The 15,484-nt window shown below is 43.0% G+C and overlaps 1 protein-coding gene across 2 annotated transcripts in view; it reads right to left on the bottom strand.

Annotated features, from left to right (window-relative positions):
- Positions 1-15,484, bottom strand: part of SEMA6D (semaphorin 6D) — a 639,731-nt gene that overhangs the window by 187,497 nt on the left and 436,750 nt on the right. Inside the window, exon 3 of one of the 2 annotated variants that reach the window (XM_053594672.1) lies at positions 773-804. The gene's annotated coding sequence lies outside the window, so the exon portion shown is untranslated. Of the gene's footprint in view, positions 1-772; positions 805-15,484 lie in introns of those variants that run through there. The other variant, XM_053594677.1, reaches the window with a different exon arrangement.

Here is a 15,484-nt window from a genome sequence, read left to right as displayed (position 1 = left end):
TTTAAAATTTCCAATTGGAAGCCCAGCCTCCAAACAGGACAAGTCTGCCAAACGCGTTGCAAGCACATGTAGTTTAGGAGAAATGGAGCATGCTGGAAAGCCACCCCAGTCATATTAGCTCAAGCATTGCTCTCATTAAAAATAGAGCTGCGTATGGGTTTTTCCTTCTAAAGCCTGTGAACATACAACTTGGAAATGTGCCCTTTTGAAAAACTTATTTCTGCGTTCACAAACCAGATGGTGCACGTCAAATGCATCCTGATTTTCTAATGAAATAAAAAAGAATTCCTATTGTGTTCTTTCATATGATTAACACATCCTTAACTGCTAGTTTTTATAGATCCTCCTGGAAAGTTCAACTACGTTGCTCTCCTGCTGGAGCTGGAGAGGAAGGGACTGAGGAACGAAGGGTGTTCTGAGGAGCTCTCTGCCTTCTAATGCTTCCAAAACAGCTTCAGTAGAGGTGCAAGGCCCTGATCCAGCCGCTCACGAAGAAAGCTGTCCTGGAACATCAGAGACAAGGAGTCTGCTGTCTCTGATGGGCTAATCAAGCAAGAAAAAGAGAGACAAGCGCCCGCTCACTTGCCGTGGCTCAGTCTAGTTCTAGAACTTAGCCAAGACATATATGTGGGGTGCTCTCATTGCTAACACCACCAATAAAATTCTGATTTTGCACACCATTTGAATGTTTCATTCAAGACATACAGTAAAAATGTATCCAAATTATGGTGGATTTTGCTAGCAAATCAGGAAAAAGTATAATGTTGCTTACCTTAGAGATGGTTGGCTTGTCTGGTCAAAAACCTGAAAAAAGAAAAGAAAAAAAAAGATAAATGTGTTAATGTTCTATTACTTCTGACCCTTGAAACCATAATACTTAAACACAGCTGTGGTATGCCTATTAGTTCAGTAAATCAGCTTGTCACTCTCTAATTCTACATATGTCTTGCGTGAAGTAACAGAACAGTTAGAGCCGAGTTGAATTTGAACCTGAATCCAATCTATTTCATGGCTCTATTAGTTAGTATTGAGTTCAGCTGAAGGAAAGCAGCCCCCAGCAGGCCTGAGTAGGATGCCATGGTGGCCTAGTAGCTTAGACACCGTAGTTGTGTCACCCTTTTAAAAAAAAAATTTATTTTAACTTTACACGACTTGAAGATCTCTGGTCAGCAATGTCTCCTTTTATCTGCCTCTACAGCGGAGAGAAAAATTCCTTTGTGCTGAGATACTCTGGTGAAATGCAACATCGTATCTCATTTTTCTTCATAAACTGCTCTAATTTAACAGCTAAGCTGAAAAGCGCACATACCGCTAACAAGTTCAGTCATCTAACACAGGAACCTGGAAATAACAAGTTGGAAGTTCCACATCCTACAAAGTAAATCAGTTACTCCATCAACTCTACAAGCCTAAGTGCCTGAAAATTGGAAGAAAGATATTTTGAACAGCACTGTGCAAAAGCCATGGCTGAGGTAGGTGTTCACTTAAGCCGAACAGCAGGTCTTGTTCCCAGTTTGCTTTGCAGAAGCATTTATTTTACATTTTAAATATGCACAGGTTTCAGCTGGGGCTAGAAAGATTTAACTGAAAATATTATAACACTGCTACTACCAAGCAATGCTACAGCTGGTCAATATTCCAGGATTTGCAAACATTTCCCCAAATGCTCCATAATTCCCTGGGACCTGGGAACTCTTCCTCTCCTTAAAATGTAAGACTGTTTCTTCTCTTGGTGTTCTTCCATTTTAAAAAAAAAAGGTATTTAGCAAACAGCTACAAACTCCATCAAAAGGTTAGGATTCTTTTTATTTTATTGTTCTTTCTTAATGGGCGAAAATTTTATTGATTAGTTCACCTAGAACATTCTTAGCCTTGGGGCATGAAGAGAGCTTTGTACACAGTAGGAGGCTGGATTTAAAAAAGAAAAAGAAAATCAACATTTGAGAATACAGAGTGCATCAAAAAAAAGCAGCAGCAGAAAAAAAGAAAAAAAAAACAGAAGAAAGAAAAAGCAAGGTCTGAAAGCACAGTAAAATTCTTCTATTTATTGGGAATCAAATGTGTGTCTCCAGTTGTATGGAGTCTTCATCTGGATGGTTTATATAGCAAACGTTGGGATCACCTTAGTCTCATCAAATTCGATATACTTTTTTGAGAAAAGAAAACTTAAGACCAATCTTTCCCCCAATAAATCCCCCAATCTACCCCCACCCTCCACCCCGCACCTTTTATCTTTGAAACTAGTTTCAGGAAGCAGCTTCTCTATAGGAAAGTTTGTTTACCTTTCAGAAAAGACGAGGGGTGAAACAGAAACAGCTGGTTCCTTGCCACTGACTAGCCTGAAGCGTGAGGAGTGATGCCAGTGGTGTTTCCTCCTTTACTTGAATCTTATCTCTGTGCCTCTCCTATTACATGTTGTTTGGACAACTGGAAGCACCCAGGACAGTAATTTAAATCTTAAGGGAAGTGGTATCGAAGTTTAAGTGTGTATGAGATCCCCTGGGGGAGCTTCTTAAAAATACAGATTCCTGAGCTCTAGCCTAGCTGAGGAAACGTGAATCTCCGGGGGTTAATTATCAGGTTTGTTCATTCTCAATAAGCTTCTAGGCAATTGTGATTAGGTGGTCTAAAGACTGCATTTTGGGAGACACAGACTTGGATATGAAAGGTGACTGTGGCCGTGCCATGTAGTCCCAAGCTGTAAGGGGAAAGCAGTTTTAAGCTGATAGCCCATCTCCAAGTACATACTTAATACATATTTAAATTAAAAATAGCATTTAATATATAAGTGCGACATTATTATTTGCAAATATTTTTCCTTCTGTATGATTTCTAAACTGACATCTGATCTGCCTTAGCATTATTATGCCTTGGTAATCTAAATCACTAAAACAGGGAGACATTGTAGACCTAATTAAACTGGCCCTCATTTACCGTCTAACTCTGTGTAAGGCATACAATCCTTGCAATTTATAGCTGGAAGGACTTAAAAAATTTTAGTCCAACCTTTTCATTTTTTCAGGTGAAAACCCTTTTATGCAGAGAAATGAATTGACTTTAGGATTATTCTATATATGGGGCGAGCTGACACATTAATGAAAATTTTGAACTGCCAGCTTGACTAATTCCCAGGTGTCTGCTTCATTTTTACTCCTTCCCAATTCAGGTGGAAATATCCACAAAGAGAAGTATGCAAGTAAACACAATTAATCATGATCAATCATATACTGTCTTGGATTTGCCTAGAACTAAAATGCTGAAATGGACACACGGCACCCTGCTGGTCCTAATTTTCCACCAGTTCACGAAACACTGGGCTTTGCTTTGAAAGGGCACAAACCCTTCCACTTCCAATTATAGTTAATTCTCTGAAAGGCACTCAAGGGTCCAAACAGGTGCCCCAAAGTCCTTAGATGTGGGATGGCCTTTTCCTATACACATAGAGCTTGCACAAATGGTAAGGACCCCATTGTTATCATTTGTAGCAGCCTCAAGAGCTCACTTTCTTCATCTATAAGATGTTGAGTTTGGACCCGACACTATCTCAGTATCTGTCAGAACAACACAATTAAGCTAAAGTAAAGGGACTGGTAAAAAGATGCCAACTTACACTTTCAAACATAAGTAAGAATATTCGAGAAATGATCATCTGTCTCATTGCCATAATTTCAGTGGAAGGGAAAATTTTAACACTAAAAGCATAGGAAGCACATAATTTCAAAATAAAGATAACTCTTAAAATGAAAAACAAAACAAAACAAAAACAAAAACCTCAGCTCTGTAAAATATACTACGTTGTTCTCATGCTTTCCGTATTACTGTCAACTTGCAATACCTCTGCCACGGACCACAACCAGTCTGTATTACACTTTTCGGGAGCCACAGATGCAAAGGTCTGAGCCTGTTTCTGAAAGGCAGCATTTCCCAGGGTGCATGTGACACCACACTCACCCCTGAAGATGTTTTTTAGAACAAAACAGTGGTGATGAGCCTTAGAGCACAATACTACAGATTCAGACTTCTCTTAAAACAATGGAAAATGCTACCTTCATTTCATCCATCATTTAAAAATCTCATTTTCTGCAGGAAACTTTTTTTTTTTTGCACATAGCACCTATTAATGTGCTGCAAAACTCGTGTTCTGCAGAAAGTATTCTATAGTTTCCCCTCAATTCTCTGCTGCCTGACCTGCCAGTTAGTCAATAGGTCTACCATTCTCCCACTCCCCAAGGGTAAGCTTGTAGGAATTTTTGAGCTACATTCCAGAAATATTACATATGTAGATCCGAAATGAGCGTAACATGGCAGGCAGCAGGTTCAAAGGCCCCTTGAGAAGAAGCCCATGGGGTCCCCAGGGAGGTGTGGTCCCCCACTCCCACCACAGCAGACCTTGCCTTCCAGGTCTTCTTGCTTTCTGATCATTTTGGTAGATTCAGCTGTGCATAAGGAGGCCACAATAACAGTGGATTACACAAGATCACCAATATTTCTCTCTAATACACCCAATGCCTTAGTCTCAAGCAGTGGTTCTCAGAGTATGGTTCCCCAGAGGAGCAGCATTGGCATCAACTGGGAACTTACTGGAAATGCAAACTCTCCCCACAACCTACTGAACCACAAGTTCATCAAGCCCTCCTGGTGATTCTGATGCTACACTTTCAGAACTTCTGGTCCAGAGGGAGGGAGGTGGTCCATCCAGCCCGGGGGTCACCCAGGAACCCGGGCCCCTTCTCTCTTACTGTTCCCTAGCATGACCACTTTGCATGCATCACCTCAAATGACTTGCTGCTACAGGTGTTTAATTACAGCTCCTGTGCTCTCTCTCCCAGGGGCATTTTCCAGGCTAGGCTCCTCCTTTGACTACTTCAGCCACAGGTTTATAGGATTTTTTCTATATAAGCTCATGTTGCCAGAAGACAGCAGTATTTTCTCTGCTTCCTTTCCTATTCAAATACCTTTTCTTTCTTTCTTTTACCTAATTGGTCTGGCAAGGATATCTTGTATTATATTGAATAGAATTTGTGAGAATGGGCATCCTGAGTTTGTTTCTGAGTTTGAAACTTGTTCCTGAGTTTAAAAATTGACTTTTTGAAAATATAAACAAAATTGGCAAGCCTTTAGCTATAAAAAGAGAGAGAGAAGAGTCAAAGAAATAAAATCAGAGTGAAAGACACACAGCTGATACCACAGAAATACAAAGGACCATAACAGATTACTATGCAATTATATGCCAAGAAACTGGATAACATAGAAGAAATGGAAAATTCCTAGATACATAAAATTTACCAACAGAGAATAAAGAATAAATAAAAAATATGAAAAGTCCAATAATGAGTAAGGATATAGAATTAGTAATCAAAAGTTTCCCATCAAAGAAAAGCCTGGGACATGATAGCTTCATAGGTGAATTTTGCCCAACTCTTAGAGAAAAAACTAATACCAATCCTCTCAAACTCTTCCAAAAAATCAAAGAGGAATACTTCCAATTTTTTTTTTTTTTTTTATGAGGACAGCAAGGATTACATTTATACCAACGCCAGACCAGGACATCACAAGGACATCCACTCCAGTGCTCTGGCCCCCAGGCCTTTGCACATGCTGTTATCCTTGTTTGGAAAATGTGAGTTCACAGTCCTCTCCAGGTGGGTTTACACCTGCCCCCAGAGACAGCAGACAGTGCTTTCAAGTCTTCCTTTCACTTGAGAAACACCTCTTCCTCCTTCAAAAATCTAACCCAACACCTCTGCCGGGACTTTCTCAACTTCCCCAAACTTGGTTACTTCCTACTTTGGGCTCCCATTGTAACTCTCCCTACCTATTCTAGAATCCTTGTTGAACTCTACTGTACTTTTCTATGTCCAAGTCTGCTTCTCGTATTAGACTGGGGGCTTCCTGTAAGCAGGCACTGCTGCTTACTCTATAAACATTGCATGTTGTTCTGGGGAAGTCCATGCCTGAAATACAGGGCCTAGAGGAGAGCACTGTCAGTATCCTACGGGTACTTGATGAGCTGATTTAAAGCATAAATTCTCTCAATGATGTAATGACTGTCATTAAGCGCCTACTTAAATTTACCTGTGGGTGTCTGTGAAAAATGGACATGGAAGCATCTGAGTTGTTAGTAACTCTTTTGGTGCACTGACTTCAGAAATGGTAATCATTTTCAGAATGAGTCCTGCCCATCAAAGGGCAGACGGAGAAGGAAAAAGAGGGAAACGAGGAGGAAAGCCCCCCAAATTAACCAAACCTGGGACCAGGGCTAAAAAAGTAAACTTTAAAGCAAGGAATGTGTTTGTACCTAGGGATATTGGCAAGGTGAGTCCTATAATAGTGATTTCATCTCTATAAAGAAACTACTATCTTTCCAAGTGTGTAAGCCTTGGTGGCACGTGTTACCCTTGCTGAGCAAGAGATGTGAATTACATTGTCTATGCACTGATGAATTAAAATCCCCTCAGCCTTCTTCGGAGAAGCTTCTGTTCAGGTCTCTTGCCCACAATGAAATGGGATTACTTGTTCTTTTCTTATTAATAAGTTTGAGTTCTCTGTGGATTCTGGTTATCAGACCTTTGTCGGAAACGTAACCTGCAAATATCCTCTCCCATTCTGAGGGCAGTCTACCTGCTTTACTTACTGTGTTCTTGGCAGTGCAGAAGCTTTTTAGTTTGATCAGATCCTAGTAATGTATTTTTGGTATTGCTTCAATTGCCCTGGGGGTATTCCTCATAAAGTTTTCTCCCAGACGAATTTCTTCAAGTGTTTCTCCTACACTCTTTCCAAGAATCATAGACACATGAAAAAATGCTCGTCTTCTTTAATCATCAGAGAAATGCAAATCAGAACCACTTTGAGATACCATCTAACTCTAGTACGAGTAGCTCACATAACAAAATCCCAAAACTACAGATGTTGGCGTGGATGTGGAGAAAAGGGAACACTTCAGCACTGCTGATGGGAATGCAGCACTCAGGGATCTAAAAGTTGACCTGCCATTGGATCCTGCAATTCCTCTACTAGGAGTATACCCAAAAGACCAAAAATCACTTTGCAAAAAAGATATTTGCACCAGATCATTCATTGCAGCTCAATTCATAATAGCCAAGTCCTGGAAGAAGCTCAAGTATCGATTGACTCATGAATGGATTAATAAATTGTGGTATATTTATTATATTTATACCATGGAATACTATGCAGCCTTTAAAAAAGATGGAGTCTTTACCTCTTTTATGTTTACACGGAGGGATCTGGAACATACTCTCCTGAGTAAAGTATCTCAAGAATGGAGGAAAAAGTATCCAATGTACTCAGTACTTGTATGAAACCTACTTATATTTACTCACACTTTGTTATGAAAGATAGAACACAACTACAGCCCAAGATAAAGGAAAGAAATGGAGTGAGAAGGGAGGGGAGTGGGGAGGTTTGATAGAGAGAGGGTCAACGGAGGGACCACACCTATGGAGCATATGACAAGGGTACAAGTCAAATCTATCAAGTGTAGAACATAAATGTCTTAGCACAATAATCAAGTAAATGAGGTGAAAGCTATGTTGATTGGTTTGATCTAACCACTTCAAATTGTATAAAAAAAATCAACACATTGTACCCCACATATGCATAAATGTATTCATGATCTATGTGTATTTGACTTAATAAAAAAGAAAAAATCCTCTCAGGCATAGTTAACTGTGATACTCTGTCTTTCTGAAACTTCACCCTTCAAATTTGGAAAGAAGGGAGACCATCCTTATGTTTGATCATTTTCTTCTGATTAAAAAATTAAAGTCTTCCCGGGCAATTGTCCAAACTCAGGTGGTTGAGTTAAAATCTTCATTTTTAGAAATTTTCATGTAATTCCTTATTTGGATTGAGGGTATAGATCTGTTCTTGATGAATTGTGGGATGAAGAGTAATGAATACCTCTGGGATTCTAGATCCATTTAGAATCTTGAACACTTAGCACAGATGACCCCTACAGCTGTGGCTCTCTGGAGGCGACCAAAGGGCAAGTCCATTCTTGGGTGACCTCTACTGTGCCAAGACCTAGCATTGTTTATTCCATCAGTGAACACATTCTGGAAAGTTAGGTTCATTGTTGTACTTTATCACTAAACCTGTAAGAGAAACAATGAACAGGATACGCAACATTGTTACTTTTCCCCAGCAATATAGATGTGGTTATGATGAATGATCATTAGATGTATTATGGGCTACGTTACAATTTGTCTGTCAGTTACAGGGCTACTTTATAATGCAAATGGATAGAGCTAGAAGGAAGAAGGAAGCCGAAACACAGCCAGGGACCCGGGGGCTGCACAGGCCGAGGGGAGGCGGGACAGTAAGCCTGAACCTTCTCATCAGGGTCAGAGCCAGCCTCCTGCTCCCCAACTACACAGAATGTGGTGGAGACGCACACGCTCACCTACGTGTGTTAGACAAGGAACATAATTCCCGGCAGGAGCCAGAAAAGTGCGTTGCACCCATTTGCCCTCTCATGCCACCACGATCGCGGAGGGGAGGAGAGAGGGAGAGTGAGGGGAGATTCCCACTGCTGTCCAGTCAGACACACACCCAGAGGAACCTCCAGTGACTCAGCCAGTATATCCCTCAGGATCCAACCACAGATAGCACAGGGCTACTCAAAAAACAAATGCCTTTAATTCAGGGTTTCTCAACTGCATCACTAGCATTTGGGAGCAGATAATTCTTTGTTATGGGGGTCTGTCCTGCGCATTATAGGGTTTTAGCAACATCCTTAGCTTCCATATTAGATGTCATTAGTAGGCACCTTCCCTGCTAGCTATGACCACCAAACACGCCTTTGGTAGTCAAATATCCCCAGTGGTTAGAATTGCCCCTGGTTGAGAACCATTGCTTTTTTTCCTTTTTTTGACACAGAGTCTCATTCTTTCACCATTGGTAGAGTTCTGTGGACTCATAGCTCACAGCAATCTCAAACTCTTGGGGTTCAAGCAATCCTCTTGCCTCATTCTCCCGAGTAGCTGGGGACTATCAGCACATGCCACAGTGGCTGGCTAGTGTTTCTATTTTTGGTAGAGACAGAGTCTTGTTTTTGCTCAGGCTGGTCTTGAACTCCTTAGTTCCTGATCTCAAGCAATCCAGCACCTCCACCTCCCAGAGTGCTAGGATGACAGGCGTGAGCCACTGCGCCCAGCTGAGAACGGTTGCTTCTCATTCATGACCTACTCTTTGACTCTTTGCTCATTATTAGGAGATCATAAAACTCAATCTTCCAGGAAATACTAGTCATGTCTAAGTGTAACTGCCTCTGAACCCCTACTCCCACCCTCTAAATCCTTCTTAACTTAACTTTTTCCTTCACAGATGGAGCCACACGGGAGGCACAGACTTGCAGACAGTGTCCAGATGGCAGGTCTTCAGATTGCAGCTGCAAATGCCTGCAAGGAGGCTTTCTGCCGTCCCCAATTCGTGATTTGTGGTTTCAGAGACATGCAGTTCTTGCACTAAAACAAAACTTCTCTTTGAGTAATGACTTTGTACTGAGTCCACGGAGTGTGGCAGGACAGGGAGGGGTGGGTGGCCCATAGTTGACAGGAAGGATTCCACTCCACTGAAATTAGTCAAGTGGGCAAACTGCTCTCTAAAGAACTGGGATACAACAGGCTAAAGTTTTGCCTGCTAGACAACTGACCTTGCTGGAGTATGATTTGGCTTAATTACCCTCTCTGAAAAGAAACCGTGCCCTGGGAAGGCCAGCCTCACTTTCTTTTGAGGGAAGGTACTCAGACTCAGAGAAATGGGGTGGTGGAGGGAAATCTCAGAGAGCGAGAGGATGGATTCCAATTGGGTTCATGGCTAGAGTCCTCTGTGGGACCCATGGGACCCCTGCAGCAGAACAACTGTCACCGTAGGGACTAGGGGTGTGTGGAGGAGAGGGGAGCCAGGAAGAAGACACCGCTGCAGCTCAGTCTCTCCCTGGGAGATGGGAATTTCCTCATGACATCAGCATCCATTATCTTTTTCTGAATTTTCCTAGGGAAGAAGCTGCTTGCATGCAACCACCCAGCCACTCTTTTCAGGGAGATGACAATTGTCAGGTAAATCAGTGTTGCAGCCCAACTCTCATTTATCTCCAGCAACAAGCTCACCATGGATGCAAATGCAGCGCAGGGGGAGGAGATTCAGATGATAACCAAGATGTCCAAGTGGTACCTCACTAAAAGGGGGGGGAGGAGGAGGGGTAGGAGGGGGAGGCGATGGGGGAGTAAAGGAGAGCAAGGGGAGAAGTTCTTGACATTTTCCTTTTCTCTAGAACAGCAGTCAGCAAACAGCCCCTGTACAGGTTTTTGTAAATAAAGTTTTATTGGAACACAGCTATGCTCACAATTCTGTGGCTACTTACACAGACAGACTAGATTAGTTGTGACAGAGAGCCTATGACCCTCAAAGCCTAAAATACTGACATGGTTGCCATTTACAGACAAAGTTTGCCAACCTTGGCTCCAGAGCACTAAAAGCAGAATTTGCTTTGTACGATACATATGACGCCTGCTTTTCTTTTTCTTTCTTTCTTTTTTTTTTATTAAATCATAGCTGTGTACATTGATATGATCATGGATGATGCCTGCTCTTCTTCTCTGACTATAGCTATACCTAAGTTAAGTGGGGGGGTTTTCAACATAAGACTGACAGTTTTTGTTCAAGGTAAGTTTGGACTGTGGGCCTCTTTATTTTTCAATGAATGATGCTTTCCAAACAGGTCTGAAACACTGCCAGCAAGGACCAGTTTGGACCCTCTTGATGGCAGGGAGGTAATGTGGGGCAAGGACACGAGGGGATGTCTGGATGGACCAAGTGAAGAGGAGGTGATGAGACTACTTTGAAAACCCAGGATAGAGCCCTGGCTGGTGGGGTGAGGCTCAGCTTCGGAAGGCTGGCCTCCCAGGCCCCGCCCCCCCCGCACTCCCAGCTGCCCCACCTTCTCCATCTCCGCTCCTTCCATGTGCTCCCAGGCTCTTGTAGCCAGGGAGAGCCTTCTGCTGGCTGCCCATGGAGTGTCAAGGGCCCCTTCTTCCTGTCTGTCACTCCTGTGTTATGACCACCCTTTGCTTTTCTCTTCTTTTTCCTCAAACCCAGACCCCCCAGGAGACTCCAGCCTCCAGCCTACCCTTTGGCAGCCTTCCCAGCCCACTGGAAGCACCCTGGGGAGAGGAGAACTGAAGACAAACCCGGGCGGGTCTTGTAAAAAACCTGTCAGATTTTATTTTGAAAATCTCTTCCTGCATTTCAATACAGTTACAGTTCTAGCATAAAACAAGTAACAGAATGGAGTTTTCTTTACAGATTGACAGCTACAGGGTGGGGGAGCATGTGAATACATCTGTTCTACAGGATTTCCTGTTGAAGACAATTCATTTAGTTCCACAAAGCACTGTTACCATGAGCCAGCTGCTGGGCATGGAGGGCGCTCTACCCACGGGACTCAATTTTAAAATGCTGTTTGTGGCTCGGCACCTGTAGCTCAGTGGTTAGGGTGCCAGCCACATACACCGAGGCTGGCAGGTTTAAAACCAGCCTGGACCTGCTAAACAACAATGACAACTGCGATAAAAATAAATAGACGGGCATTGTGGTGAGTGCCTACAGTTCCAGCTACTTAGGAAGCTGAGGCAAGAAAATCACTTAAACCCAAGAGGTTGAGGTTGCTGTGAGCTGTGATGCTATGGCACTCTACTGAGGGTGACACAGTGAGACTATGTCTTAACAAAACAAAAAGAAAAAAATGCTGTTCGTTTAAAAATGGCTTTATCTTCCCATTATAAAATCTGAAGTGTTCAATGATGGGACATGAGACATTTGGAAATTATTATATAACCGTCTTTTATATATTTGTGTAAAACTTTACAATAAACAAAGCACTTTCACAGAAATGACCACATTTGGTCTTCCCAGCCAATCTGGAAAGTTAGTAAAATGTTATTCCTTTGAAAAAGGAATAACTTATTTTTTTGAAAATAACTTATTTTTTGAAAATAACTTATTTTTTTGAAAAAAATAAGTAAATCAAGGCTTGACCAACCAAGGCTTCCCTAGGACACAAAGAAGACAGGGACCAGACTGGGTTTCTGAGTCCTGAGGGAATTCCCTAGCATCTGCGCCAGGTCTTCCAAGCTCATGTAGCTTCTCAACCTCACAGTAGGCCCTTACTGTTTCTTGTAAGAGGTCCGTAAATTCCAGCACTGCTAACGACCACCTGCACATCCAATAAGGGACACATCACAAACACACAGAGAAAGCCATAATAATCACCATTTAAAAGGCGCCTTTTGTTAGTTTTATAATCATCAAATACTAAAAGTAAGTGTCCATTATTTTTATCATTTAATCATAGAAAGTGCTGCTCATTTTAAAAGGCTGAGAAACAGCACACTAATAGGATTCTGAAAGTACATATTACCAGATTTTAGGGGACCCATAGGGGTCTCGGGTAGAGGACTAGTCTTGAACAGTGTCTGGAGGTCCCATTGCTCCATCAAAAAGCCTGTTAATCATAATAACTCCACTTAGAGAGGTTGTGTGCCTGGTGGTTGGGGCTGCAGGCTTGTACCAGAAAGATTCTGAGCAAGTTTCTCAACTTTTCTCAACTTGAGCTTCTGCATATATATAAAGAGGACTTGCTTTATGGGGTTGCTGTAGGAATTGCCTAGGATAATGTATTTTAAACATACAGAAATTGATGGACACATTTTTGTTACTGTTATCAGCAGTACTACTGACATAAATAATATGCTTTGGGGGCTCTCCCTTTGCTCAGTCAGGGTGCTCTCCAGTTTCTGTGAGAAGATGCTGCCTGGTGGACCTGCCGGGCGCCCGCAGGAACTTGTCGGCGCCGAGGTGTTCGTCTCTCTTTTCTTTACTGCCTGGCAGTGTCCTTGCCTCTATTAAGCTAGCAACAAGCCCCGGGCAATATTACCTTTTCAAGATGAGGACAGGCTCCCACAACAGGGCTGTCAGAGAGAATTTGGGGCGTGTGAGCCATTTAAATGAATCAGGCCTGACAAATCCGATTTACAGATTAAAATAACGTTGTGATATTTACCAAAAGTCTATACAGCAAGTTAAGACACCTCCAGGAGGCAGACATTTGATTGCCTATTTTAATCAACTGGTATAATTTAGCTATGACCAGAAGCAAAATGCTTAGGAAAGGTAAATCTGATCATAAATAATTACCATTTTGATGCATTTAAAAGTTAAGTAAGACCTTTGCTCCTGGTTTGCTACAAGGTGACACATCTACTATATTATGTGAGGTCACATCGGGTTTCATTTGGGTGTCTGGAGAAGATCTGACTTGACATAAATAGATGCCAAACAAAGCATTAAAGCAATTTCACCAGGTGCTGGCGGATTAAGATGGACAGAGAAGCAAGGGAGACCGGCTGCCTGCACATACTCACCACATCTCCAATGCTTGTGCGACTTTATCAATATTGCTTCATCAATATCCCCAACATTTCTGAGCAGAATAAAGACTTATAGCCTTGAAAGAGGCCTTAAGAAGTCACTTTGTCCAGGCTTTAAACCCTGGAGCAAGGTGATTGCTTAACAGAAGTATGATCTGGCTTTCAAAACTTTTATGTTGAATGAATAAATGAATGAATGAAAATATTCTCTTCACCTCCCACCCAGAAGGCTGCTTGGCTCTAGGGGTATGCAAGGCGTTGGGATGTGTGGAGAATGCCCCCAGGGTTTAAAGCCTCCTTCACTTACTCTTTTAATATTTATACCCTCCCTACTTCTAAAACAGATTTGAGGCAGCTTACTATAAAAGATACTAACAATAAAGAGCCTATTCTCAATCATCCCTTGCAGGGTTTTATTATCACTTTCATGATAATCAAATAGGAGTATTAACTGGCTATTTGCATAGGATGCTATGCCAGGGGCTGAATAAATCAGGCAGAGCCAGGCTCTGACCTCCATACATTTCCATCAGCTCGATCTGCCTTCATTCATTCTGCTGGCAAATATTTATTCAGCACATTCCACAGGCAAGTGCTGTGAGAAAGCGGGGTGGGTGCAGAAGGGCATCTTTCCCTGCCTTCAAGAAGTTTACAGATTAGTGCAGGGGGCCCTGGGAGGGGTAGATGATAGGGAGGGGTGGGTAAGCTGCAGAAGAGGTCGGGGCTGTGAACAGGGTGCAGAACATGTGGGGGAAAGAGGATGGGGAGGCTGCATCTGTCTGCTCATTGTGCAACCTAGACCCAGCACCTGAAGCAGAACGTCAGGCTGCAGAGAAAGCTATGGAAGAATTCAGCCTCCAGTAACCTCTCTGCCCTGTGAATGTCCCTCATGCTGTCCCAGGGCCTCCCTACACCTTTCCCAGAAAACGGCTGGGCCAACTCAGCAACACGTCCTAGGATACAAATGCCCATTTCTGTAGGCTTCTGCTTTGTACTGGCGATCACTGACAGTAGGGATAGGAGACCTTGTTTACACTAAGGGTGTAAACACCCTTAGTTTATTTGTTACCAAGCTATGCCTGCAAACAGCTGCTTGTAAAAGACGACCATGCTTTGGCACTAAGCAAGCGGCCCTGACAAAACACAGGGCTCCTTGGAGACCTCTTGTTGAAGTGAGAACTTTCTGGCTGTCCCCAAATCCAAGCCCCACACAACTCCCACCCCTGCATACCTACAAGGCCTGGAATCTCCCGAGAAAACATCCTTGAAGGATCTCACCCAGCAGAAAAAGATCCAGCCTAGCTCTGGGGCCAGACATGAAGGAGGAGAGAGAACCGCTAGTCTTTCTTTCCTTGGCCAAGTAATTCCTAAATGTTCATTTCTCTAAGAATCACCAAGGCAGCATGTGCAAAGTGCAGAGTCTGAGGCTGCATCCTAAAAACTCTGTTTCTTCAGGAGATCTGGGGTGGGTGCTGGAGTTCACAGTTTTAATGAGCATCACAGCTGCCTGAGGGGAGGTGGTCTGAGAACCCCACTGGCCATACACTGCCAAAGGGATGTGCTATCTAGAGGTCCAGAAGATTCATAGATGAATTCCTAACACTGACAGTGGTGCAGAGCTCCAATTAGACATCCCCAAATCAAATCCCATTGACTTTGTAAGTGAATGAATGGGGCCCTGCTCTGCCTCCTGGAACCTGGAAGCAGGTGACTTGGCAACATGATTTGGTGAATGGCACAGCTTTCTCAAAGGCGTAGAGACATAGCAGTGCCCACATGAAGAACTCTGGATTATGTAGCTATGGAACGAGGTAGCCGAGAACAAATCCGTCACCAAGGGTAGGAATCACATGTGGACGATGCCCTGCCCTCAAGAAGCTGACAGAAGGCGGGGGACGGCAATGGAATAAAGGGTTTGAAGCCGAGCCTGAGAGTCACAGGCCTGTTCAGCACCCAGCCACTCACCTCCATGGGAGCCCACAACTGCAGGGGCTGTACACACAGGACAGCCTGCTCCAGACCCACAGCAGCTGCCC

The sequence above is a fragment of the Nycticebus coucang genome, chromosome 6, assembly GCF_027406575.1.
Source record: "Nycticebus coucang isolate mNycCou1 chromosome 6, mNycCou1.pri, whole genome shotgun sequence".
NCBI classification, from domain to species: domain Eukaryota; kingdom Metazoa; phylum Chordata; class Mammalia; order Primates; family Lorisidae; genus Nycticebus; species Nycticebus coucang.
The sequence above is the reverse complement of the archived record's forward strand: the minus strand, read 5'-3'. Positions and strand labels throughout refer to the sequence as shown.